The 25,407-nt window shown below is 37.6% G+C and overlaps 1 protein-coding gene across 2 annotated transcripts in view; it reads right to left on the bottom strand.

Moving 5' to 3' along the window:
- Positions 1-23,332, bottom strand: part of LOC136676998 (sialate:O-sulfotransferase 2) — a 93,031-nt gene extending 69,699 nt beyond the window's left edge. The window contains exons 1-3 of one of the 2 annotated variants that reach the window (XM_066654336.1): positions 22,900-23,332; positions 22,059-22,105; positions 21,848-21,965 (exon numbers count right to left, since the gene is read on the bottom strand). The gene's annotated coding sequence lies outside the window, so the exon portion shown is untranslated. Of the gene's footprint in view, positions 1-21,847; positions 21,966-22,058; positions 22,155-22,899 lie in introns of both variants that reach the window. The other variant, XM_066654335.1, reaches the window with a different exon arrangement.
- Between the last annotated feature and the right edge of the window lie 2,075 nt (positions 23,333-25,407).

Below are 25,407 nucleotides of genomic sequence, written 5' to 3' on the forward strand. Positions count from 1 at the left end.
CTCTCTCTCTCTCTCTCTCTCTCTCTCTCTCTCCTTCTCTCTTGTCTCTCTCTCTATTCACAGCTCTATTTCTCACACACATTTCTCCATTTCTCTAGCTCTATGCAGTTTCTTTTTATCTCAGTTCCTTTTCCCTCCAGATGAACGCCTATGCTGTTCCCTATTCTACTTACAAAAGCTGTCTCCCCAGCTTCAAACTTCAAAAGCTGGAAGACAGGTCACATGAATTTGAGAGTTCTGTGTATGGCTCCATGTACTACTGTGCAAATATAACCCCATTTCCAGAAAAGATGGGAATTTTTAAAAAAAAGTGATATAAAAAAAATTCTTGATTTCTTAACCATTTTAACAAATAAAAGTAGAAAGAAAATATTTCTTATGTGTTTACTGACCAACTTGATTGCATTTTTAAACATAAACATAAATCTGATAGCAGGCAAACAATAGTGAAAAAGTAAATTCATGCCACACTTTTCTGAAACATTGCACTGAATTGGGCTTTCACCAAATGCTCAGTATCTGTACGCAGAAAAGATTAATTGCTCATCACTTTGTGCTAAAATTTGTAAGACAGTTGTCAATCAGTTCAACCAGAGCCATTTGCAAAGAATCTAGGTTTTTTTTACTATGTACAGTTCATAATATCATGAAAAGTTTCAGGGGAAGTAAGGGGAAATCTTGGCGTGTAAAGGCCAGGAGCAAAAACTGCTGCTGAATGTGTGTGACCACTGGGCCCTCAGACAGTATTGTTTAAGAAACTGCCATGCTACCATATTGGCTTAGACATACTTTGAAAAATCATTAAAAAAATTCTAATTCTCTGGGCCTGAAATCATTTGAGATGGACAGACAGTGGAAACATGTTCTATTGTGCAATGAATCCAAGTTTCAGTCTGTTGTTAGGAAAACTGACATCGGACTCTATGTGCTGAACACAACCATCCAGACAGAAAAGTGCAAAAAACAGAATCTGTGATGACATGGCGGTGTATCAGAGCCCTCAGTATATGTGATCTGCAAATATGGGAATGTATCATTGATGCAGAGGTTGATATTGGTGTTTTGGAGAGACATATGCTGCCATCAATACATAATCTTTTCCAGGAACTCCAATTGAATTAGGCATGACGGTGCCTCACCTCATTCTGTACGAGTTACAGCAGCATGGCTTCATAGACATAGTGTGTATCACTAAAAGGAGAAACAGAAAAAATTGAAAATGGCAAAAATTTAAAATTATCTTCAATTACCAAACAATTAAAAAGTATTATTAAATGTAGAGTGATGTGACCCAGTGGTAAATGCCTCTGTCCCAGTTTTTTCCCTACTTTTTTGTGTTGTAAGCATCAATTTAAATATATATTTATATTTAACAAATACATTTAAATTTAATTGAAAACATTTCTTCTTTTTCTGTGTTCTTCTTCCTTTTATCTGTTACATAAATCCATTTAATAAATTACAGATTTCAGTTTGTATTGCCCCATAATATTGAACATAGGCTTGTACGAAATAACTGAAGAGAAGAGAAGAGAAGCTGAGCAAAATAACAAAGTAAAAGAGATACATGAAGTGATATAGAGCTTTTAAACAGTAAGGGATCGGAAGCCTCCAAACCAGCTGAAGTTTCACATTATTATCGTTTAACCACCATTAATAACCAAATCATTAATTTGATCTTACTGCACAAGATCCAGATACAGAGCCTGTTGGTCTGTTGGCATATCAGGCAAGCTATTAGCTCCAGATACACTTTTATACCACTATCATATCAGTAATACTGTTTTTTGAAAATGGTCCACAACAGGCATGTAATAATGAACTGACCCAACATGAATAAAACTAAAGGGTGGCTAACAAATCATGTATTACATTAAAATTGTTTACTTAGATGGAGGATGTATATGGTTAGTGAAAATCGGAAATTAACCAGTGAGTGGAAGTTCAAGGCACATATTTTGATATTATTATCATTTATCCCCCATTAAGAGCCTGTTGGTTAGAGCCTGTTGGTCAGGCATGTCAGGCAAGGTATCAAATCTGATTTGGCTGGAATTCACCAACTGTAATCATTGTGATAGCTGTAACATAACAGCAACATTGTTACTGTTAATATTTTAACAAATATAACAATATTTGACTCCTGTTTGGTCCTGAAAGCCTTATTCAGAATTGATGTTCCTACTATTTTGGAAACTAATTCTTTATTTTGACCACGAGACTAAATGACTTGGTCGTCTATGTAGCCTGAGCAAATTTCACTATTTGTGTATTTGTAGAACCAACATTGGTCGTAATGGTCAAGGTCAGGGCCCTTTCCCACTCATATACAATAGACCAAACCATGGCAGATGGTGACAAGTTGTCCATCCTTCATTCTGCCCTCAACAGAGAGAGAGAGAAAGAGAGAGAGAGAGAGAGAGTACAGACAAGACATGTGTATGTGTTCGGTGAGTGTTTCTTAGCAGTGGAGGACATTGTAAATATCGGAGCTGTCAAAACACCTGATCTCAGCCTTGCTGGCTTACATAAGACACAGAGCGAGGCCAAAACGAAGAGAAAGTTATTGGGGGCAAGAGTGAGAGCAAAAGCCAGAAAAGCATAGCAAGGGAGAGGGAGAAAGAGACTGATGGAGACAGAGAGACACAACCTAATACATAGTGAGTGTGTCAGAGGAAATGAGAGAGAGAGAAAGAGAGAGTATGGATAAACAGTGTATGTGTGTGTGTGTGTGTGTGTGTGTGTGTGCGTCCGTGCGTGTGTACGCTTGAAAGAGAGGAGTAGGGGAGGTGTGTGTGTGCGTGTGTGACTGATGCCCCAGTCACAGTGAGCTAGCAGGCACTGCCAAAACCTTCATTCGGAGAAACCTTTCTAAACATGAATAAAATATGAGCTGCACAGACACATAACACCACTACCTCCATCTGAGGGAGAGAGAGGGAGAGAGAGAGAGAGAGAGAGAGAGAGAGAGAAGGAAAGTCAAAAACAGAAGAATAAGGAGAATGAGATGGAAGGATACAGGAAGGGAGTAAATTAAGCTAAATATTCTGAGAAAAAATTTCTGAGATCAAAAACAAATCATCCAACATTAGAACCTCACTAAAATTCATGCTGCTAAATGCAACCAAATTCTCACAGCAATATTTTAAAATGTAGTGTCTTCCCAGGAGACCATTAAAAGGTGTATGCAAACATTTGGAAACATAGTGTACATAATTCATATGAAAACTATAAAATCATCTAAAATTCTCAATATGTTATTTTGGAATTGGCTTTTTTTTTTAAGTTTGAGAAGTTACAATTATTGTTCCTATGCCTCACTCATAGCTTGAAATATGCAAATAGGTTCTACTGAAAACTGACTCTAAATGTAAGTAGAACAGTTGATAAAAAGTTATTGTTGAGCATATGGTGTTTTACAGAAAACAACATTTTTACCATTAAAAAAATCACTGAAAGCAGTTGGAAGTGCAGGTTGAAATGTTGAAATGTGTCACTCATTATGTAAATATGTAATTCATTATGTAATTAATTACATGTTTACATGCACATGGTATAGCAACAGTAATAACTCTAGACAACAAAGAGTTAAACTAACACTGATGTAGAACACTTTTATTCAACCTCAGTTCATTTCTGCTATCATTCACACGTCCCTCAATCAAACTCAGCCAGACCATCTGTCTGCTGTGAAGCACACTTTCCTCAGAATGTGTTGATTAGGCAAGGACACTACTTGGTTTTCCAATGCAACAGCACAAAGTGAAATTGGAACAGTGGGAAAAATTGCTTTCAAGATGCGAGATGCTGAATTAACTAAACCTGTCATGTGTCCAGAAAATAACCTAACAGACCTATGGCCAGTTATGGCCCTGATTCTCCACACTACATGACTTTAGCCAAGGTAAAGGCAGCGGTATCTAAAACTGCATGGGCTTTTTCAGGTATCACTTAGGATTCCCTGGGCTCCCATATAATATCAAGAAGGAAATATAATTTAGACAACAAACATGTAGTGTGAGCAGTATACTGGAATTCTAAAAATATTGCCCCACTTGGCCTCGGTTTCTGGCAGTTATAAAATGGGCAAAACTAAATCTAAATCTAAATTAAATCTGTTGGGTAACTGTTTGGTAAATTAAATTTGTTGGGTATGCTTTCTGCCCCTAATGCACTAGTGTGGGTGTGTGTGGGTGTTCACTGCCACAGATGGGTTCAATGCGGAGAGGAAACATTTTTGTTCATAGTACAATGACAATGTTGGACAGTTGATTCAATTTCACTAATGCTACCACAGTGAATAACAACGGTTTATCACCCATCTAGCAACACTTGGCTTTGAGTTTGACGAACTTAAGGTCAATTTATGCTTTTGCGTCAAACACTCAATATCCCTATGCTTTAGCCTGATGCGCACTGTGGTACTGTGGATCGGGCGGTCTGAAGGTACCTTTTTGGGGAGCGTTTCGTTGGTGGGAAGGGGTACTACAGAGTCAGGAATAGCGTTTCTCCAACAGTGAGTGATTTATTGTGAGGACCAAAACACCAAAGAAACAAATATGCAAAAACGGAGAACAAATAATATTTACAAAATATACACACTAATTACACTTTTTACAGGGTCAACTAAGTTCCAGTCATGCAGAAACCAAGCAAACAAAGTGCTTTCCTTCATCCCGCTCCCCTCTTTCCATTCTCCCACCCCCTTATATATCACATTAGCCCCGCCCTATCAGCGCAACCTGGACTCTCATAACACCTGAGCAGTGCCACAGACTGATCGACTCCATGCCATGCCACACTGCTGCAGTAATTCAGGTAAAAGGAGCCCCAACTAAGTATTGAGTGCTGTACATGTTCATAATTTTCAGTTGGCCAGCGTTTCTAAAAATCCTTTTGCATTGGTCTTAAGTAATATTCAAATTTTCTGAGATACTGAATTTGGGGTTTTCATTAGTTGTCAGTTATAATCATCAAATTAAAAGAAATAAACACTTGAAATATATCCGTCTTTTTTTCCCTACAGAGGAAACTCTAGGTTGAGACTAATGAGCAACCATAGGTCAAATTATTATTTGAAACTACTTAAAAGATTAACAGAAAACATGGTTCAGCCTTGTTCCTGACATTCTGCAACTTCCCTGTGTCTCTTTATGGAACTCATTCATCAACATAAGGTGGAAATGGAGGTATGAGTGTGAACACACACAGACTAAAATGTAGGATAATTCCTAAGGCTGCTTAGAAGGGATTATCCAATTTGAGGTCTACCTCTTCGACTGCTGGCCAAACGGTGCAGCAGTGAAGCATGCCATTCATTCCAGGAAGCAGGGGCACTTGCAGCATACTAAAGACTCCTTTGGGAGCAGTGACAATTACCGGTTAATGGACAGATTTTTCAGTAGGTATAATAAAACTCTATATTATGATTTAATTAGCCATTAACCACAGTACTACAAGCCAAACTTTAACCTTTGAAAAATGAATTGGCGCCAGTGGACTTTTCCATACTTCATCTTGCTACTGAATCGTTCTTTGACCATATTCTACATATTCTTTGACCATACCCTTGATGATATTTTCCAAAGGAAACAAGCTAGAGGGATGAAGGTTCGGACTGGGACTTAAGCGTTAAGACGCAAACAGACTCCAGATGAATGGCTTTCATCATGTTCATGTGGTGGCAAGCAATGAAACAGACTGTTGACCTAAAACGTCTATATTTCTCCCAGAATTTCTGAATTCGTTCCATGTTTTAATGTTGCAGGTCATTGAAACTGTATGTCATGAGCGTGGGGTCTGAAGCAGAATTTCCATTGAGTTGGCATGAGCTGCCTAACTGGGTTTGCTTACACACATGAAAAGAAAATATTTAAAAACCGCAGAAATGCAGTGGACTCAATAAGATGCATTTTAAAAGTCCACCATGTCAAATGCACTATGTTTCATGGCTCGATGTGCCATCATCTTATTAACATTTCCATCAGTCCTCTACGTTCACTCACATAAACATGTTTGCGTTTCTCAGGCACCTGGTTGGCTTTCATTTCTAATGTTTTTTTGTTTTTGTTGCCTGTGGCACTTGAATGCAATTAGAGATTTATAATGAGTGCATTACCAAGCATGCCAATCAGGCCTTGAAAGCTTCTCTCAGGATCGAAAAATGAGTAAGAGCAAAAAGAGAAAAGAAAAGAAATGGAGAGAACCGCTGCAGTCTGTTTACGGTATCCATCTCTCCCTCTCATGTTGATCATTGCTGTGTCAGAGTATTAATTTTTTCAATATGGCACTTAATTTGGGGGAATTAAATGTAATACAGTGAAAAATCGTAGGATTTGGCGAGCTGTATGTTTAATATTAATAGGGCTTTGCACTGCAGGCTTAACATAGCATTACCAGAAGATCAAAAGAGAAGCTGGGAATATCACATTCAATCCTTCTCCTGTCTCTTTCATTCCCATCTATTATTCTATTGTGGTTTGATTGGAAAGCCAACTGATGCAGTGATTTGAGTTCATACAGTGGGTTGGATGCACTTATTTCAAAGTCTTTGTTCCAAGACTTCCAAAGACCACCCACACGTTTTAGGAAAACATCATCCAGGTCATTTCCAGCACAAGTTTCACAACAATTTCCATGGTTAATATATTAAATATCTGTTAAAATCATCCTTGAAATTAAAGTCAGAATTACAACTCCTAACACACATACATACAAACCATTCCTAATCAATCAGCATATGATCAGATCTACAAAAATATTAGTAAAAATTACACACTTGCATTTGTTGGTGATGTTGTCCTTTATAAAGCCGTGAGCATGAAATAAATGACAATATAGTCTTCCAGTGGGCAAACGCTATAAGTGGACACAGATTGGACAGTAACTATGCAATATGCTAACATCAAATCTCTTAAGCTAAGTGACACACACCTGCCATTTTCCAGTATATGTGACAAATCCTTGACTCTGATTGGTCCACATGTAGCCTGCCTTAGTGTACGGAGCAAGCGTATAATATAGCTAATATAGCTTATTAATATACTGCTGACTAGGCCTGGTCGATAAAACAATGTCAACATGGACCGCAATAGATATATCATGGATAACGTTAAGAAAAATGTTTCATAGTTTCACGTAAATGTGTTCAACGCGAACTGCCAGGAAAGCCCATAAAGATTACACAAGGTTTGGCTTTATGCTCCTGCCCAGACTGTGAAAGAGCCTGTCAGACAACTTCATAATGGGCTGTACTACGAGTAACATGCAAAGAGCCAATCACCTGTAGAGTTCTGCCTCTTGAAAAGACCCTGAATAAGGACTAGTCAGCTCAGTTGAGCACAGTGGAGTGATTGTGAGTTTAATTTGAGTAATCTGTCTATTGTGTATGTATATTATGTTTTGATGAATATTTGAATATTGATAATGCAACAAAATCTAATGTTGTGATAATTAGTAATATTGATCATTATAGAAAAAATTATCATGACCACATTTTTGTCCCTATGCCTAAGCATGGTGTAAGAGAACATGGACAAGCTGTGGAGTGAACAGGAGACAGCCTGAGCAGCTAATTAGCGTTCCCTGTTAGAGTGTAGCCTAATCTGACCTAACCAGGCTTATCTCCCACTGCCTTTTCAGACTCCATTATTTTCCCTTCTTTCACAAAGACCGATATCCAGTCTCACGCTTTCTCAATGGCCCCTGGCTCACTCTGTCTCTCATTGTTTGCTATCTTTAAAGAAGCCACACAGCGCCTCTTGCTGTCTTTCCTATCTGTCTGTCTCTCTTCTTCACTCAATTCTACACAGCTCTTTCAGTAACTGGTCTATCATTTGGCCATGCAACTTGAGAAGGTGAGAAAGTTGTAAGAGAACAATATGTAGCTGCCAGTCAGAAAAAACATTCAATAACGATTGAACAAATGAGCATTATAAAGTTACTGTTGTTACCATAAGTCAGCTGAAATATCAGAAATTTGTATTATTTCAGATGCAATTTTGAAAAACCTTACAATCTCCAGGCTGTCTACAATGACCAAACATGAGTTCAAGCACAAACAAACTTCTACAGCTTTACAGCCTTTGTATAAACAAACAAACAAATAAAATCCTTATTTTCCCCTTCTGCTGGACTGAAGGGTTAGAAATAGCACTTTTAACACCCTTTTAATGCTTGTTACACTAAGCTACACATCAGAATGTGCTGGAGCAGTGCAATGTTCACTTAGTATTAGTTCAAGTTTCAAGAAGCAAATAAATTCCACCACAGTCAGAGGTCACGTAGTTCTTCAGATATCATAAGTGTGTCACCACATGCTCTTACGCTTAAGTGACACACTTCTTGACAAGTGACTGTGAAAAGCACACTTCACTTGTAGTAATCTAATGTGCATTGTAAAATAATGACTCACTGTCAAATAAGAACTTCAGCTTTTTCCACCGGCAGCCATGGATAAAAAAAAATGTTCATCTCCATTAACAAATGTACCTTTTAAACACTGACCACGTCTAATGACAGAAATGATGATACATTACAGTCAATCGCCATTAAGGGTCCATCACTGCATTCCCAGTCCCAGCTCTAGGCAGTAATGACTACAGATCCATCATACATACCACAGAAAAAGCCATCTCTGCCATTTTGGCACGAATAAGGACAGATTCCATGACATGTACTATATGCGGCCAATAAAAAAGCTTTTGTACCAGCTATGTTACCTGTTTTTGTGTTCTGAACCTACTCGTGGCGAATGACCACTGAGGTAGGCAATGAACTGATATATCAAAATAGTTTCTAACCCTAGATTTTATCAATAAATTATCAATGAATTTGTTAAGTCACAAATATATGGGAATGCTGTGCTGGCTCTTGTTCATAAGGTTTCTTGCCATGCTGCTAACTTTGCCTTTTTCATAGACCACTTCTCACTGTGCGCCCACATCCATCACCTGCACAGCAACAAATCCCTGTCCTCCATTACAGCTCTAAGTGGGACAGTTTTCCAGTCACCCTTTTAGAGCCCTTCAAACCACAGCCATCAATCAGGAGGGCTGCCGGCCCTTCATCCATGAGATAGCGCATCAGTCATGGCCTGAGAGACAGCAGACACGCAGACAGAGCTGTGAAGCATAAGCTGCCAGATCTCAGCAAACAAGGAACCCAGCTGGCTTTGACTCAGCTATGCACATGCATGCTTTTACACCTATAAAACACACACACACACACACATGTGTATATGTGTACATATATATGAACATACATATATATATATATATATATATATATACAAATGATAAATTTTGTTGATTTCAACGTAATAACAAGTTAACACATCTTCTGCAGTGTATTTTTGATCATTTTTTGCAGAAATCTATTTATATATTTTAATTCTGCTCAACATATTGTAACTATTTTCACTTAGAATATCAACAAATTACCTTGCATAGTCCTGTATACTATGGCAGATGGCCATATCATCCCAGTTTAAATTAATGTAATTCATGTAAATTATTAATAATAAATAATAAAGTAATAAGTAATAATAAAAAACTATTTTTTTCCTCTCTAGAAGAATATAAATGCAAATTACACAAGCCACTAATGTTCCCTGTATGTGTGAAAATAATGCCAACAAATCTTTCAAACTGGTTAAATGTACACACTCAAAAGCAAACATTCAAAATACAGTGGTAAACAAATGTAGCATTAGGTGTCCTGCCCAAGGACTAATTGGAACCTCATGGCTGGGAACTGAGCCACAGTCTACTGTGTAAGGTAGTTGTCTTAACTATTACACTGTAAAAACACTTTGTCACTATTAAGAAAGAAACTCATCATTTACCAAACTGTCCAAATATGCTCCCCTCACCTTCTCTGCATTTATCCTACCACTATTTTTACCTGCCCTGTCCAGCCTTCTGTCTGGCAAAGCATGCACTCACATTCAGTGGAACAGCTCAGTGTTGCCTGTAATCCGAGCTTAAGCCATGAAATCTCGCGGAGATATACATTGCTTCTCCACAGAAGCTGACCTGTTCCAGCCAATGAAAACACCCTGCAGATGCTCTCTCTCTCTCTGCTTAAGGAGAGAGGGAAGGACACCTCAAAAATTAGTTCCAGACAACAGCGAGTTTGGAGTCCACTTTTTAAGTACCTTACAGGTAGCATGATTCTTAGTATGCCTTTAAACTTCTAGTACACTCTTTCTATTGCCTGAGTTTCTCTGGCCATTTCTTTCATTTGCAATCTGAAAAATAGGCCTGAAAAACAATCTGAAACATCCACAGAGGTTAATAGATTTGTCTAAATACATACTCAAAGAAAGTGTTGCTGCTAAATAAAATAAATATAAGTAAATATACATTTTCCCCCCAAAAACATACTTAAATATAAACAAAATTATCAGATCAAAAAAAGCTTACAGGAAAATCTCTAGTCAAAGCTATACACTGCTGCCTCTCATAGCGTTGCTGAAGCTGTATATTCCCTTTGAGTATTGCCCAGTCCAGAGCGGAGTTCCTGTGATCCCGCCCTCCGAGGTCCTGCCTCTGATCCTGCCCTCTGTTTAATCACAAATAGTCCAAACCCACCGCTGCCAGTTCTACAAGCTAAGTGTCTTCACCATGAAATGGCCAAGTGAACAGAGTTAATGTTATATTTTGTGTGTTTTATATGAAGAAAGTGAATAACAACATTAAAAGTTGAAAATACCATTGTTTGTTTTAAAGAAATTGGGAGGCAGATTCATGTATGTTTCTACGTGGTGTGTGTATGTGTGTGTGTGTTTTAAACAAATTAAAGAGTAAGAAGTTTGTTTGAAAAGCCTTGCATATTCATCTATTTAATAGATCCCAGAGAAGTTTAAATGAATAAATAGAAATAGAATGCTGCTTTGTATGAAGTAAACAGCACAGTACCGCGTATAAACCTTTACAATCCATCTATGAGCTTAGACGTAGCCACAAATACAGATAATTATATTTATTGTTGGTCTTCTGCTGCTGTGTTTATAATAAAAACAAAAACATCACATGCAAATTCTTACAGATCAGCTCTGTGAGATTAGCTAGACTGATCCTTCCAGTGATGTTATGGGTCTTCCAGTAGTTAATACAAAGGTGAGAAAGATAAGGAGGACTAAAGAGAAAGTTCACAGCCACAGTTCATAGCCTTTCATACCATAAACCCATTGCATTCTCAAACCACATTGGAAGATAAACTGTCTTACAGTTTCATAAACAATGTGTTATGACCTAAAATAAACTAATTCATAGTTTAGCAAAATCATAGCCAGTTAAACACCCAAAAGAATATCCCTATTAATACTGTCTACCTGTTTGTCTCTTGACACAGACCTTCAGGTTGTATAGCTCTGACCATCTCTCTCTTTCTATCTTTCCCTGTAGACATAATAAAACTTTCTCTCTCCCTCTAAATAAAACTGTCTACTTTGACATTTGATGGAGTCTTTCCCTCTCTCTCTCTCTCTCTCTCTCTCTCTCTCTCACACACACACACACACACACACACAAGCAGGGCAGTCCAATTTTGTGGCAATCCATCAGCTGATAATCCATGATCTACATCCATCTGCCTGGGGACCAAGGCCACTTTCTGGAACCTAGTGATCAGACAGTGCAGCTCCATTGAGCTCTCAGACATAAACACTGCTGCAGACTGCATAAGAATGCACAAGCAGCCCAAAAATATGGGGGTGTTAGGATGCAAGCAACATAGCGTTTCAAAGGCACCTATAATTTCAAATTCTGAGGCCATCGTTTAACTGATCTATCCCATGCTGCCCTACCCTATAACAATTTTACAATTTTGTTTTACATCTAACTGGCAATGGCAGTAAATAAATATTAATAGCAGCACAGCAAAACCAATATGGAACAGTATATTTGAGTAAGAAGCTGACTGTAGCTTGTTCGTGGGTGAAGTTTAATTGCCTGTGATTTTTTACTAATTGCTTGAATTCCCAATGAAGCTCATTTGTAACTCAAGTGGTTTAGTTTTGTAGCACGTTTGGTTTTTGTTTACTTTTGTGTTTAGCTATCTCCCAATTTTTGGGTCTGATCCACTTTAAGTAATGACTCTGAAAAAAGTAAGTCATTACCTAACCATTGGAGCAAAAAGAGAGCAACATCATCTCCTTACATGCTTTTCAACATTCAGTCTATCCACCTAATAAACACCTACAAATGTTGCTTTTCAGCCATGACTGAGCCAACATCTGAGACAGAGACAGACAGAGAGATAGAGAGAGAGAGAGAGAGAGAGAGAGAGAGACACCATGCCCCAGCAAGCAAATAAGGAAGAGCCCCCAAGCCCTGGGGCAAGCGACACAGTGATAGAACATTGAAGAAACGGAGGTACGGGACTGCTTCTCCCACCGCCCTATACACAAGCATGAACTGTTGCGGATTGACTTTAATAGTGTTTTCATATTCAGACCAAGACACTTTTAGTTCCAATTTACTGAGCGATAGCTTTATACAAACAACAGAACTTCTCCCAGCGCATAAACAGAACACAAAGCTAGAAAATGGTGAGGAAGCATTCTCTGAATTTAATATAAATGTATTGGATAAAAATCATATACATGAACTCTTAATGTTGAATTTGAAATTAAAACCAACCAGAATACCCTTACTGTGCAATACCCCTGAGCTTCTCTATATCGTTACATGGGCAGTAGAATTAATAAAATGCTGGCATTTTAGTGCAGTAACTTAGATTTGCCTAAGGATTCCACCATTCGCAAGAACAAATTAATTATTAAATAACTGTTTGAAATATTATTAAAATCTAACATTACAATGCCTCATGATTAAATCTAAATATGTGATACCAAGTACATATACTTGATAGCAAGTACAATGCTTTCATCCATAACCTCTTAGGAAATCATTATTACAGCTTGCAATAACTGAGCCCATGCAATGAATTAACACTTGAATATTTTTGGAAAAAAAAATCTTAATCCTGAAAGGACATTGTTTGATAAAGCAGTCACTAAAGCCCTTTGTTTGTTAGGCAATACTTTTTTAATGTACACCAATGTTGTTACTGCTAATTCTGGACAAATAAATATTGGCAATAAATGGCAGATGTTTTTTCATTCAAAGCCCTCAAATAGAAAGCTTTGAAACCTACAGAATATTAGCATCATCGTCTATTACGATACAGTTTTTCATTAGTTTATATTTATATTAGTTATACATTAGTTTATGTTCTAGTACAGTGGTTCTCAAACTTTTTAGACCAAGTACCACATATTATCAAATCAAAGCCCTCAAGTACCATTACACAAATAATTACTAAAAATTATAGAGTGCATACAAATAATTAGGCATAAACTGTATGTTTTAAATGTAATTATACATTTATGTATATTATAACTCTAATAGATGCGAAGATCTGCCACATTGTTTTCCTTTAGTTAAGTGTTATAGATGTAGTCATTCTGGGCATAGGAGTATTTTGCTGGTCTCCGTTTGTTTTTCTTATTTCCACTTTGCCCTTTTTGCAATAAAGTCCAAATTGCTCACGTCTGTTTCTAGCCTTAAGTTACGTTCAGTAAGAAGTTGAAACTGGGCATTGTTTACATTGATTTTGCAAAATACTGGGAGATCGTATTCCCTCCCTGGAAATAAGAAGCAGGGAATGCTGCTCAGCCTTCCCTTACAGACTGAACTATCGTTTATGCCATAATGTTGAGCTGGCTTTTTTGTTTGTTTGTTTGTTTTTTACACAAACATTTTATTAAAGCTTCATAATGAAAACCATGAAACTTTATGTAGTTTACACATTAACATTTTTCAGTTTCAGATTTTCAGCTATAAATTAATTCTTTAGCCCTCTCCAGGGTGTGTTTCCACCTTGCTGTGAGGTGTTTGGACGCTTTGAGGAACTTGCACGATGGGTTGAGTGTAGAGTCATCTCATTAAGTAAATCGGTTCATGAATCGTGTGCAAATTCACATCAATGATTCAAAACATTGTTGACAAGCATGGGCTGCACATACTCTGACCTTGTGTACACACAGCCACGGGGAAACTCAAAGACGACACACAGCTCGCTTGTGACTGAAAACTGAGGAATGGTGCATTAAACGAGTCACAGAAAGTACTTTGGAACTTTCAAGGATCTCTTATAATTGAGTGTTTTCTATAATGGATTGATTAATCACGGATCACTGGACATTAGGACTGGGCGGTATATCGATATATTAAAATATATTGGGATAGAACAGAGCGGGATATGGAGTGAGGCTATATTGTTTATATCGATATTTTAAGTTTTTAAATTGTTCTAAGTCTAAATCTTGTACAGAGCTATTCTGTCCTCTCACTATGAGTCTGTGCTATGCTCAGCTTGTCTGCTTCGCTCTGCTCACAGCCCCGCCCACACCCACATTCCCTCTCTCTCTCTCTCTCAAACACACACACACACATACAATGGAGGTGAGTAACACAGAGCATGAAGGAGCTAGTCAATAAAAAGAAGAACAGCGGTTCGGTTATATAGAAATGGTTCGGATTTTATTGGTCAGAGTATTATCAAAAGTAGTATCAAAATGCGGGAGTACTACCAGCCTATTCCACCACTTACAACAGCAGCACAAACTTCTGTCCGAAGCTGTTAAACTCTGAGGTGCTGCTCTGAGGTGCTGCTACTGTTTTCAAGCATTCACGTCCCAGTACAGTTACCCTAAACCAGTTCAGACAGCATTGCAAGCTTTATCTGCTAACGCTGTGCCTTACAAAAAGAAAATTACGAAGTGGCATGGTATTACTAAAGCGGTAGTTTACTAAATAGCAAAGGGTATGATCCCCGTCTCAACAGTAGAGCAAGAGGGCTGATTAAAAGCTGATTAAAACTCTTGACCCAATTGTCCAGTAGCAATTTCTTTGCACGAGAAGCGCTGCCTAACATGTACATTTAAATCTGACAGACCCTTTCCAACCGGCTTGAAAAAAAAAAACATTTTTTTGACGACAATATATGGTCAAGTAGCATCTAAGCCATATTTGAGCGTGACTATCCATTTTATTGAAGATTGGGAGATTAAAAACGCGTGACTGCAGACGAGCTATTTCCCAGAAAACCACACTGGGAGCACATAGCCGAAGCCTTTACACTGTTCTTAAAAGTACTTTATTACAGACACATTAGGTCTGTAAATTAATAAAGTCATGTTTTTCTGACATCTTGTTTAGCTTTGCTTTATAAGTGAGTATTTTTCAATGTACAATTATGGGGAAAAGTTAAGACACCCAATGAAAACCTTTGTCTTAAACATATTTACACATGGAAATTTGATTTTCATTTGAATATTGAGAGATGAGTTTGAGGTAACATAAAACATTTTTCATAACATATATCGTATATCGCCATTCAGCTAAAATATATCGATGTATGATTTTTTGTCCATATTGCCCAGCCCTACTGGACATAGCAGAAAGCCACGTGCAAACACATCAGAAGCCTTGATAAGAATCTGAACGAATTGCACGAAATGAATTGTGGGGGAGGGGGTGGACAATGATGTCAAGGCAGCCAGCATAACTGTAAAGCACTGCAGGAAACCCTGACATGCACTCGACAACAAATCTTTCGAGTAAAAATTATGCAACAAATAATGAAACCTCGAAAGCAGAAAGTACACTAAAAAGGTTTGAGTTATTCACAATTAACTTTGCTCCCAGATTCCACTGATTGAATGCCACATGAAATGGTAGTGACCCCTAATTATCTATGGCTCAGCTCACAGAGGACATATAATGTTCGATCTCAAGCGCAATGAGGAAAAGCCTCTAGGACAATGCCCATCGATTTCCACTGCCACAGACAGTCCAGCTCCGGTTTAGAACTGGTCCTGACATTGTAACAGCAGAGTTTTGACCTGCATGTTTTTAGATGGAGGGAGTGGAGGGAGTTCTGATAAGAAATGTTCTCAAGTTTTAAATTGTGTGTTATCTGTAAGTCTAAAAGCAATTCACAACAGAGATATGGGCATCATGAGATAATCATAAAAATCACACCCAAATATAAACAGAAATTCAATCCATTATTTTTTCCATTAAGATTTTCCATATCAAAACCATAATAAAGAAATTAGTTTGCATGCATGTTCAGATGAAATCACTGTGCATCCAACACAAATGAAAGACCTGTACATTGGTTATATTTGAGATGTAAATTTGATGAACATTTGATTCTACATGCCAATCAATTTAATTATGAACAGACATGCATGTGCCATTGCTCTTGTAGCAAAGATTTAAATTGTCTTATGTGGCCATCACAAAATTCTCATACTGGGTCAGGATGCTTCATTGATTAAAGTTACTAATGCGTTAAATCTACATTTATTGTATTACGTTAAAAATGTTGATTAACTAAAAAACCCACAAAAGCAATCTTCTGGAACTGTGACAAGAAAAACTATTGGTGAGGCACACTAACATCACTGTGACTGGCAAGTTGTTTGCATATCACATGCAAAGCCAATACAAACTACTGATTAAAACAGTGTATTTTAAAGCCGTAACACACTTCAATTTAGCTAAGACAACATATCTTTGCTTTCATTAAATCTGTAGTTATATTTTGAAATTAACAGGATATACTTCAAATAATCCTTCAGGATACATCCTTCTTTAGAGTTCCTTGACCACTCAACTGATCAGAAGCCATCAGCTCAGAGCAGAAACTATAAAACTGACAAGGCAGATGAACACCATGCAGTCCTGCTGTGCAGATGGTGAAAAACATCAATTAACATTCTGCAGGGCAATTTCCCAAAAGCTTCACAGCCTTGAAATCATCCTAACAGTTACAGAGAACCTCCAGGCCATCTTTTACGCTTCTGCACCTCTGGGTGCCCAGACCACCTTAAAGGAGGCATTCAGGGGGCAACTATGGTTGTTAAATGTTTACGACCAAATCAGTTTTAAGCTGTAGTTTCAGTTACACAACTCTAGCAATGAATATATTGTGTTAGACATACAAGTTACAAATTGTCACTCTAAGTTTAAGAAGTATGTCCAGTGATTCCTGACACTCGACAACCCTGAACTGGATAAGCGGTTACAGACAATGAATGATCAAATGAATATGTTTGCAAAGTTTACTTATTCCGTCTGGCCTAAGCATATTGTTTACAATTCTGTTATTCATGGAATATCTCATATTCAAGCATAATCTGTGTAAGGGCCAAAGGGACTTTCCAAAAGATATCAACAACAAGCGAAACAACAAACTTTAGTTCCAGTTGCAACAGAAATGCAGCTCACTGTAAAAAAGGAAAAAGAAAACTTTAATAATACAAGATGCTTTATTGCCTGCTCTTCTTTTTTGTAGTGATATGTGCACATCTCAGTTGCCTGGTCCTAAAATGGCACTTAACATGTAAAACTGAAAATTCAACATGTTTCTGAACTAAAAGACTATGAAAAAACTGCTCACATTCACCCTATAAGAAATGTAGGCTTCAAAACAAATATTAAATTTTCATTTGTTTTATAAGTCACAAAAACCAAGACATATATAATGACAATAATTCAGTTTAATATAATTCTATTAATTAGTACATTCAGCTACTTTAAAGTGCACTGATTGGTGACATAGATGTTCAGTTAAATATTCACAGCTTTTAAAATCTGTATAGAAAAGCATGAAATGAAATGAGATGCTCTGAGCAGTGGCACATGAACCTTTTGAGCAATGGAGCTATGTTTTCTATGAGATAAAGCTACATTCAATAAGTTTACGAGAACCTAGAGGTACTTTTTTTTTAACAAAAAATAATCATTTGTTCCCACAAATACAAAATATGTATGCCAGCTATGTATACAATGTATGCCAGTCTTAAAGCCACAGCAACAAAAACAAACCTGTTTAATACGGAAAAATATTTTAAAAAATAATAATAATTAAAAAAAAAATCTAAACAATGGAACCTATTTTAAGTTTTTGATTCATTAGATCAAACAAACATCAAACTTGAACCTCAGGGTTTAAAGAATATATTCTGACTGACACCTAATTTTGAAATGCGCATGCGCGAGTAGGAACTGTTAGTTCAGCAATATTTCGTAGAAAGAAATTAAGGTGGCGCTACTACATTGTCTGTTGTTAGTTTAGCCATATTTCACATTCCAGTTTGTGAACTAAATTTTGAACAGTTCGGCAGGTTTCCACGGACATAAACTGGTTCACGAACCAGAAAAATATGTTACCACCTGGAACCAAAGAACAACAGGTTCCTCAGCATGAACCATGGCTGAAAAATAAGAAATAAGACAGGAGCACACTCAGTTTGTGTGTGTTTCTGGGGCTGTGTTTGGCACGACACCATGTGCGTTGGCCAGAGCCACAGCTCGGTGTTGGTTAGTTCACATGCTCAGCAGAACAGCTTGGAACTTGCCAACATTTACACACATATTATATCTCACAGAGAGAGGAGGTTATTTTGTGTGAGTGCGTGTCTTTGTGGTGGGGAGACATTTTGTGGCATTAATGTGTTTATAAAACTCCACATAGCTGCACACAGCCTCCTTAAACTTCACATTTTACACTAACCAGTTACATTGAATAAATAAGTAAATGTAATTCTTAAAATCAACAAAATGCTCTTGGTCTTCTTTGGTGGTAGATCATCTAGTATTTTATTTTTAAATAAAATGAACAAGAAAAACACTGATGCCTGTGTTTTATATTATGAAAACTCTTTGTGATCCTTTTTTCATTTCTGCATTTAGTAGTAATGCCCTCCATATTTTCTGTACAACACAATCACATAATAAATACCACATGTAAACGAAAACATTGATATGAAGCACCAAAGCTTCTCCAGACCTTCCAATGTCAAGGGTGAAATGCCAGAAACACCTTTAATGGCTATATGGCTAATAGCAGTCCAACAAAACTAGGCTTGCCTAGTTTTTCTTTGCTCTTGTTAATTAATAAAAGGACTTTCATTTATTATTTCATAATAATTATTGCTTCAAATGAGATTTGTGTACTGAACAAAAACAAACACTAATGGTTTTGTGCAACTGTGCTGTACTGAGCTAGAGCTGGACAGATATATTCACCCAGTAATTCATTAAGTCCCCGTGTCCTAGCATTTCATTATGTAAACAGTGATCTGGCATACATTTGCAGTGTGTGTGTGTGGGGGGGGAGAGAAAGAGTGAGGGAGAGAGAGAGAGAGAGAGAGAGAGAGAGAGAGAGAGAGAGAAAGAAAGAGACAGAGAAAGAGAGATAGACAGAGAGAGAGAGTTTATACACATGAGCGCTCTGATTAAAAAACTGTGAGGTGAAGCATTAACAAACCCTAACTACATTTCAGACAGCATTTTCACACATGCACCAACACACATGAGAGAGAGAGAGAGAGAGAGAGAGAGAGAGAGAGAGAGAGAGAGAGAGAAAAAGAGTGAGAAATGTAAAGACAGATCAGTCACAGACAGACATAGGTGCAGGGGAGAGAACAAAAAGCATAAAGAAAAAACACAAACACGTTCAGGGGGCTCGTGACCGGTTGACATTTCTGAATTGCTTCAGTGGAAAACAGCAGAAATAAAGCATGGTTTCAGCTAAGTGTGTGAGCATGAACATGCTGTGGGCCCCAGAGGTGCATTGCCAACATGAAACTAATGATTAGCTCTAACCCCTTCATCCCCAGGCTGATTATGCACTTATTAGACTTGAGACATATTATTCAGTATCTAACTGCAGGTTATTCCCAAGCTATCCTGAAACTAATATATAATATATAGTTATGAAAGTGATTAATGTATATACAGCCCATTAGCAGTGAAGTTATTAATCAGACCTCAAAGTACTAATCGTTCACAAGGGCACAAAGGCATCTATTGCAAATATTTTGAATCCAAGCATGACATTGGACTGATCTAATTCTGTCTCATCAAAAGCACCAGAAACTGGAAATCAATTGAAATGTCACATTCCACAAAATTTTCCAAATTACTAGATGTATTCCAAAGCCAGAAAGGGAGGTCCACTGAAACACTGTCTTATGTAGGCTCACTGTTTATGTGATGTACAATAAAACATAAATAATAAAGAATAATACATATTTGGATGAATATGGTTGATACTCACAATTCCTGAAAATGATTTCATGACACACGATATGCCTCAAATTTTACTTGTTGAATTACTAACGGGGCTACTTCCCAAACTATAATAAAAAAATTATAAATATTTGATTCAACTTTTCACACATGGTACTAAATACAATTTTACAGGACCTATGGTGCCCTTTCTGATTCTGGGTTCTTTAAGGATTGATCATATCAAATGATGTAGATTCGGATACTGTGCTTTAATTATCATGATAATGACAACTGTCATGACAAATGTACTACCCTCAAGATTTGCCAGAATATAGGATGTATCCTTTTGGCTGTATTTGATGGATTTTACTGATAGGAACAGCCTTTCTTAACTAGAAATGCAGTCTAGATTGCAGCCTGTCTTTTTTAACACAGCTACTGGATAGCATTGGCATTGTGGACCTCATTAGCAGCAGCAGACTAAAAAAAGCATGTCAGGTTTAATATAGTTTAACATCTTTAGAGTATTCATTATTGTTATCCTGCAACTGCAACACAGCTATTACGTAAGGTATGCATTCAAATGATTGAGGAATGAAGTATTAATCTGGAGGTTAACCTAAACACTCAAAAAAGAAACATAGGGACAAAACTACAGCGGGTAGGAACGACAAAACACAACATAGATGTGGGACGGTGAAATCTGAAATTTGAACCTGACACTACTGAACTGACAAGGGGTCAGTTTCCAAGACAGGGATTAAGCCTTTAAATGGAAGAACTAGGCTTAATCCCTGTCTGGGAAATCACCCCAAGATATCTGAACACAACTATTCATGATCAATATCCGTATCTCAAGCTGTAATAACGGTTGCAATGTCTATACAAGTGCAAAGGAATAATTAAAGGACCATTTTATCCATTATTTCTGTTTCTCTCTGTCAGCTTTGTGCTTAAGACACATATGCAGTTCCCTGCATTCATACTTGCACAGATTTCTGTGGTAAATCATATGGGATTTCAAACCCTAAGAGGTGGCCTCAAAGCAGTTGTTCACTTTACTGAGAAGGACCAATTTCCTCTTAATTGTGATTTCACCAAATAAAGATTACTGTGAAAACTGCTGAGATTTGAAATAATAATTAGTTTCTTAGTTTCAATTTCCACATTAAATTAAACTGTCTAATTATTTCCATTTAAAACCTCCTTTGCTGTAAGCAGTGCATAATAAGTAACAAATACCAAAATCTTAAGGGTCTGCTGATTTTAAAATATCTCTGTAAAATAACAACTTTTTAAAATAAGTTTTGGAAACACTTTACATAAGACGAGCCTCTGAAAGCAGGTTATTACAATCAACATTCTACTACCACACATGAGCAAACACACCGCTAACAATATCACAACACACCATGTGAGTCTGTATTTATTCTGGACTGTTTTGGTATCTGTGGTACAGTGCAGTTAAACAAGTAAAACCAAGGTATTTTAGAACAGTATCCCAGTAAAGAAAATAACCTTCAATGATTATTCTGAAATATCAGTAGAATCTAAACATTGTTTCAATGGCAGTATATTATTTTTCCCAATCACCTGCTGACACTGATATATTCTGATATTATCCTGCATGCCTAGCCTTTACTGACAAAAAAAAAATACTCCTACTCTGAGAGAATCTATGAATATAAGCCTAGGAGGACAAATACAATTTCTGGATGGTCACTGCACTGGAAAAGGTACTGTTTTCATACCTCAAGTGAGAATTCAACTCCTGAAGGTTTTGTTCATGAGCTGGTGAGTTGAAAAAACATGCTCTAGACAAGGTCTGACTGGTAAAATCTGCAGTGTTCTGGCCCTGAAGCCTCATTCCTGTATTAGAGAAAACTGACATTAATAAAAGCAAACAGCACTAACAGGATCGAAGCCATTTGTCAGGATGTGAATAACTCAATGTTTAAGTACCTGTGCAGAGTCCTTTACATTTAAAGAGCCTGTTCTCCAATGTCTCCCTAGTAGAATCGGGATTTTGCAACAAAAAAAAAAGATTATCCGAAGAACCTTTGGAGAAAATTATATAAATAGCAATATTTTAATACAACACAGGACCAGTTTTACTATGAGTACATGAAAATAATGAAAATGACCTGAAAATACTTCTACGAAGCAAGTTCCTCAACGGTCCCTAAGTAAAGTCTATGGTCAGATATAGAACAAGGCTAATTCAAATATCCACACCAGTGCTAAAACATCTCCATTCATTGGGCTATCTCTGGGAAATATTTGGGGAAGTGGTTCTACAGCAGTAAAAGCAAGGCTCATGCAAAGAATCAAAGTAACATGAACGTGTAGCCAATTGGACGTTTAAATGTTGCATTTTTAGAGAGCAGCAGCCGCTGAGTGTCTGCTTCAAACGGTTCTTTTAAGAACCTCTGGGAATACTGTTCTACAGGGAACCAAATACAGGTTCCACCATTGTAATAAGTATAAACTATCCTTGCTACATAACAGGCCATTCTAGTAAGATGGTCGAATTTACGTTAGCAAATGATTTGCTAGCAAGTGTGTCTCTGAACATAGCTTAGTCTATACAGTCTTTAAGGTGAAACGGAGAAATGAAGTCTTTTTTTTATTATTATTTGGGGGTAGGATGAGAAGAGAGAAACGAATAAACGTTATTATTATTATTATTATCGGTGCTTTCATCTTTAATGCCAGTTCTGACAGGAATACATACCTCGCCTAACGAAAAACTGAGGTTAAACGTATCACTACCTGTCCGTTATCAACCCAGCACTCGCTTTACCTGAGGTAACGGTAACCGCTCCTCGGTCAAGACTTTGGGGCTGCCTCAAAAAACAGCAGGGGGGCAGTTGAGCGGAAGGGAGATTTTTCCGTGGGCTGCATCACTCTAGTGTGTCTCCTCAGGCGGCGTGTCCGACGTTTCTGCAGTGAGTAAGACCCCGCCGTGACCGTTATCTCTGTACGCCGTTCCTCAGCGGTGCCGCAGAGTGTGTTCGGTCCGAATATTCACGCTTCACTCGGTGGTACAGCCCATACAACGCAGAGGTCTTTTTTACCCGCCGAAGACACGCGCCGCTCTCTACTGCAGAAGCGCGCCAAACGCAGGTCCGCGCGAGCCCTTTCTTATCTCCGCTTGTTGATGACGGAGAGCTGATGGAGGCTGTAGAGTCGCGTGTGTCTGTCTTTCGTCGCTCATACACACTGTATGAAATGCCCGTTGCTCGCAGCCTCTTCTCTCTCTCTCTCTCTCTCTCTCTCTCTCTCTCTCTCTCTTACTCACACACACACACACACGACATTGCTTACAGTCCTTAAAGAGACATGGTACACCACTGAACTGCTACAAGACACAGCTGGACCGCATATATTATTAAACTATTTTCTTGTCTTTTAATCAATCCACACACCAGACTCTCGCCAGTCTCCGTCTCATAATTCAGACACACAGGGGCTGGTCATAAAATTAGAATATCATGAAAAAAATATTATTTCAGTAATTCCATTCAAAAAGTGAAACTTGTATATTATACTCATTCATTACACACAGACGGATATATTTCAAGTGTTTATTTCTTTTAATTTGATGATTGTAACTGACAACTAATGAAAACCCCAAATTCAGTATCTCAGAAAATTAGAATATTACTTAAAACCAATACAAAAAAAATGGATTTTTAGAAATGCTGGCCAACTGAAAACTATGAACATGAAAAGTATGATCATGTACAGCACTCAATACTTAGTTGGGGCTCCTTTTGCCTGAATTACTGCAGCAATGCGGCGTGGCATGGAGTCGATCAGTCCGTGGCACTGCTCAGGTGTTATATGAGAGCCCAGGTTACTCTGATAGTGGCCTTCAGCTCTTCTGCAAGGTTGGGTCTGGCGTACTGCATCTTCCTCTTCACAATACCCCACATATTTTCTATGGGGTAAATATGAGGCGAGTTTGCTGGCCAATTAAGAACAGGGATAGTATGGTCCTTAAACCAGGTACTGGCAGCTTTGGCACTGTGTGCAGGTGCCAAGTCCTGTTGGAAAATGAAATATGCATCTCCATAAAGTTGGTCAGCAGCAGGAAGCATGAAGTGCTCTAAAACTTCCTGGTAGACGGCTGCGTTGAAGCACTCATTTCAGCTGCAGTCCAGAGTGAATCGCCCCCCATTTTTTAATAGGTTTTGTTTCACAATTCTCTCCAGAGTGTGGTTCCTTCCCTTCCCTTCTCTATTAATGTGCTTGGACACAGAGCTCTGTGAAGAGCCAGCTTCTTTAGCAATAACCTTTTGTGTCTTGCCCTGCTTGTGTATGGTGTCAATGGTCATCTTTTGGACAACTGTCAAGTCAGCAGTCTTCCCCATGATTGTGGAGCCTACAGAACTAGACTGAGAGACCATTTAAAGGACTTTGCAGGTGTTTTGAGTTAATGAGCTGATTAGAGTGTGGTGCCAGGTGTCTTCAATATTGAACCTTTTCACAATATTTTAATTTTCTGAGATACTGAATTTGGGGTTTTCATTAGTTGTCAGTTATAATCATCAAATTAAAAGAAATAAACACTTGAAATATATCAGTCTGTGTGTAATGAATGAGTATAATATACACGTTTCACCTTTTGAATGGAATTACTGAAATAAATCCACTTTTTCATGATATTATAATTTCATGACCAGCACCTGTATATTAGGCTGCGTCTCCAAACCTTTGTAAGCACTTCTAAAAGTTTGGACAGGAAATAATAATAATAATAATAATAATAGTAAAAAGCAGTAAGTTTATACTTGCTTTTGAGTTGCTGCTTTTTCTGCTGTAAGTGCAGTTGTTGGTTGAAAACCAATGACGATGTTTGTGTAGAGTTGTGGTATGTGTTTGGGGTCTTGATAACTGCTTGAATAAAATATTAGAAGTGTGTAATGTTAATTTGTAGTAATTTGCTGGTTTAAGTAGAAACAGCTACTTGTAATTTTAAGTAATGCATACTTAAATAGAGTAACTCCACTTATTTCACTTAACATAGCTAACCACAAATAACTTCTTATAAGTCAGTTGTTTGTACTTAGTTCAGGGTGTTGTTTTAACTCAAATGTTTGAGTTATTAAACTTAAATGGTTTAAGGCAATCAATTTCCATATTTCATTTGTGTTCACTTAACTCGGCAGTTTTTACAGTCTGTAATCATGGCAACCGCGACCCTGAACTGGATAAGCTAAAGGACATGACAATACACATTCTTCCAATATTAAAAAAATAAACCATTAGCTACAAAATGTAACATCTCAGCTAACCCCAGTGAACA

Source organism: Hoplias malabaricus, chromosome X2 (genome assembly GCF_029633855.1).
Source record: "Hoplias malabaricus isolate fHopMal1 chromosome X2, fHopMal1.hap1, whole genome shotgun sequence".
NCBI lineage: Eukaryota > Metazoa > Chordata > Actinopteri > Characiformes > Erythrinidae > Hoplias > Hoplias malabaricus.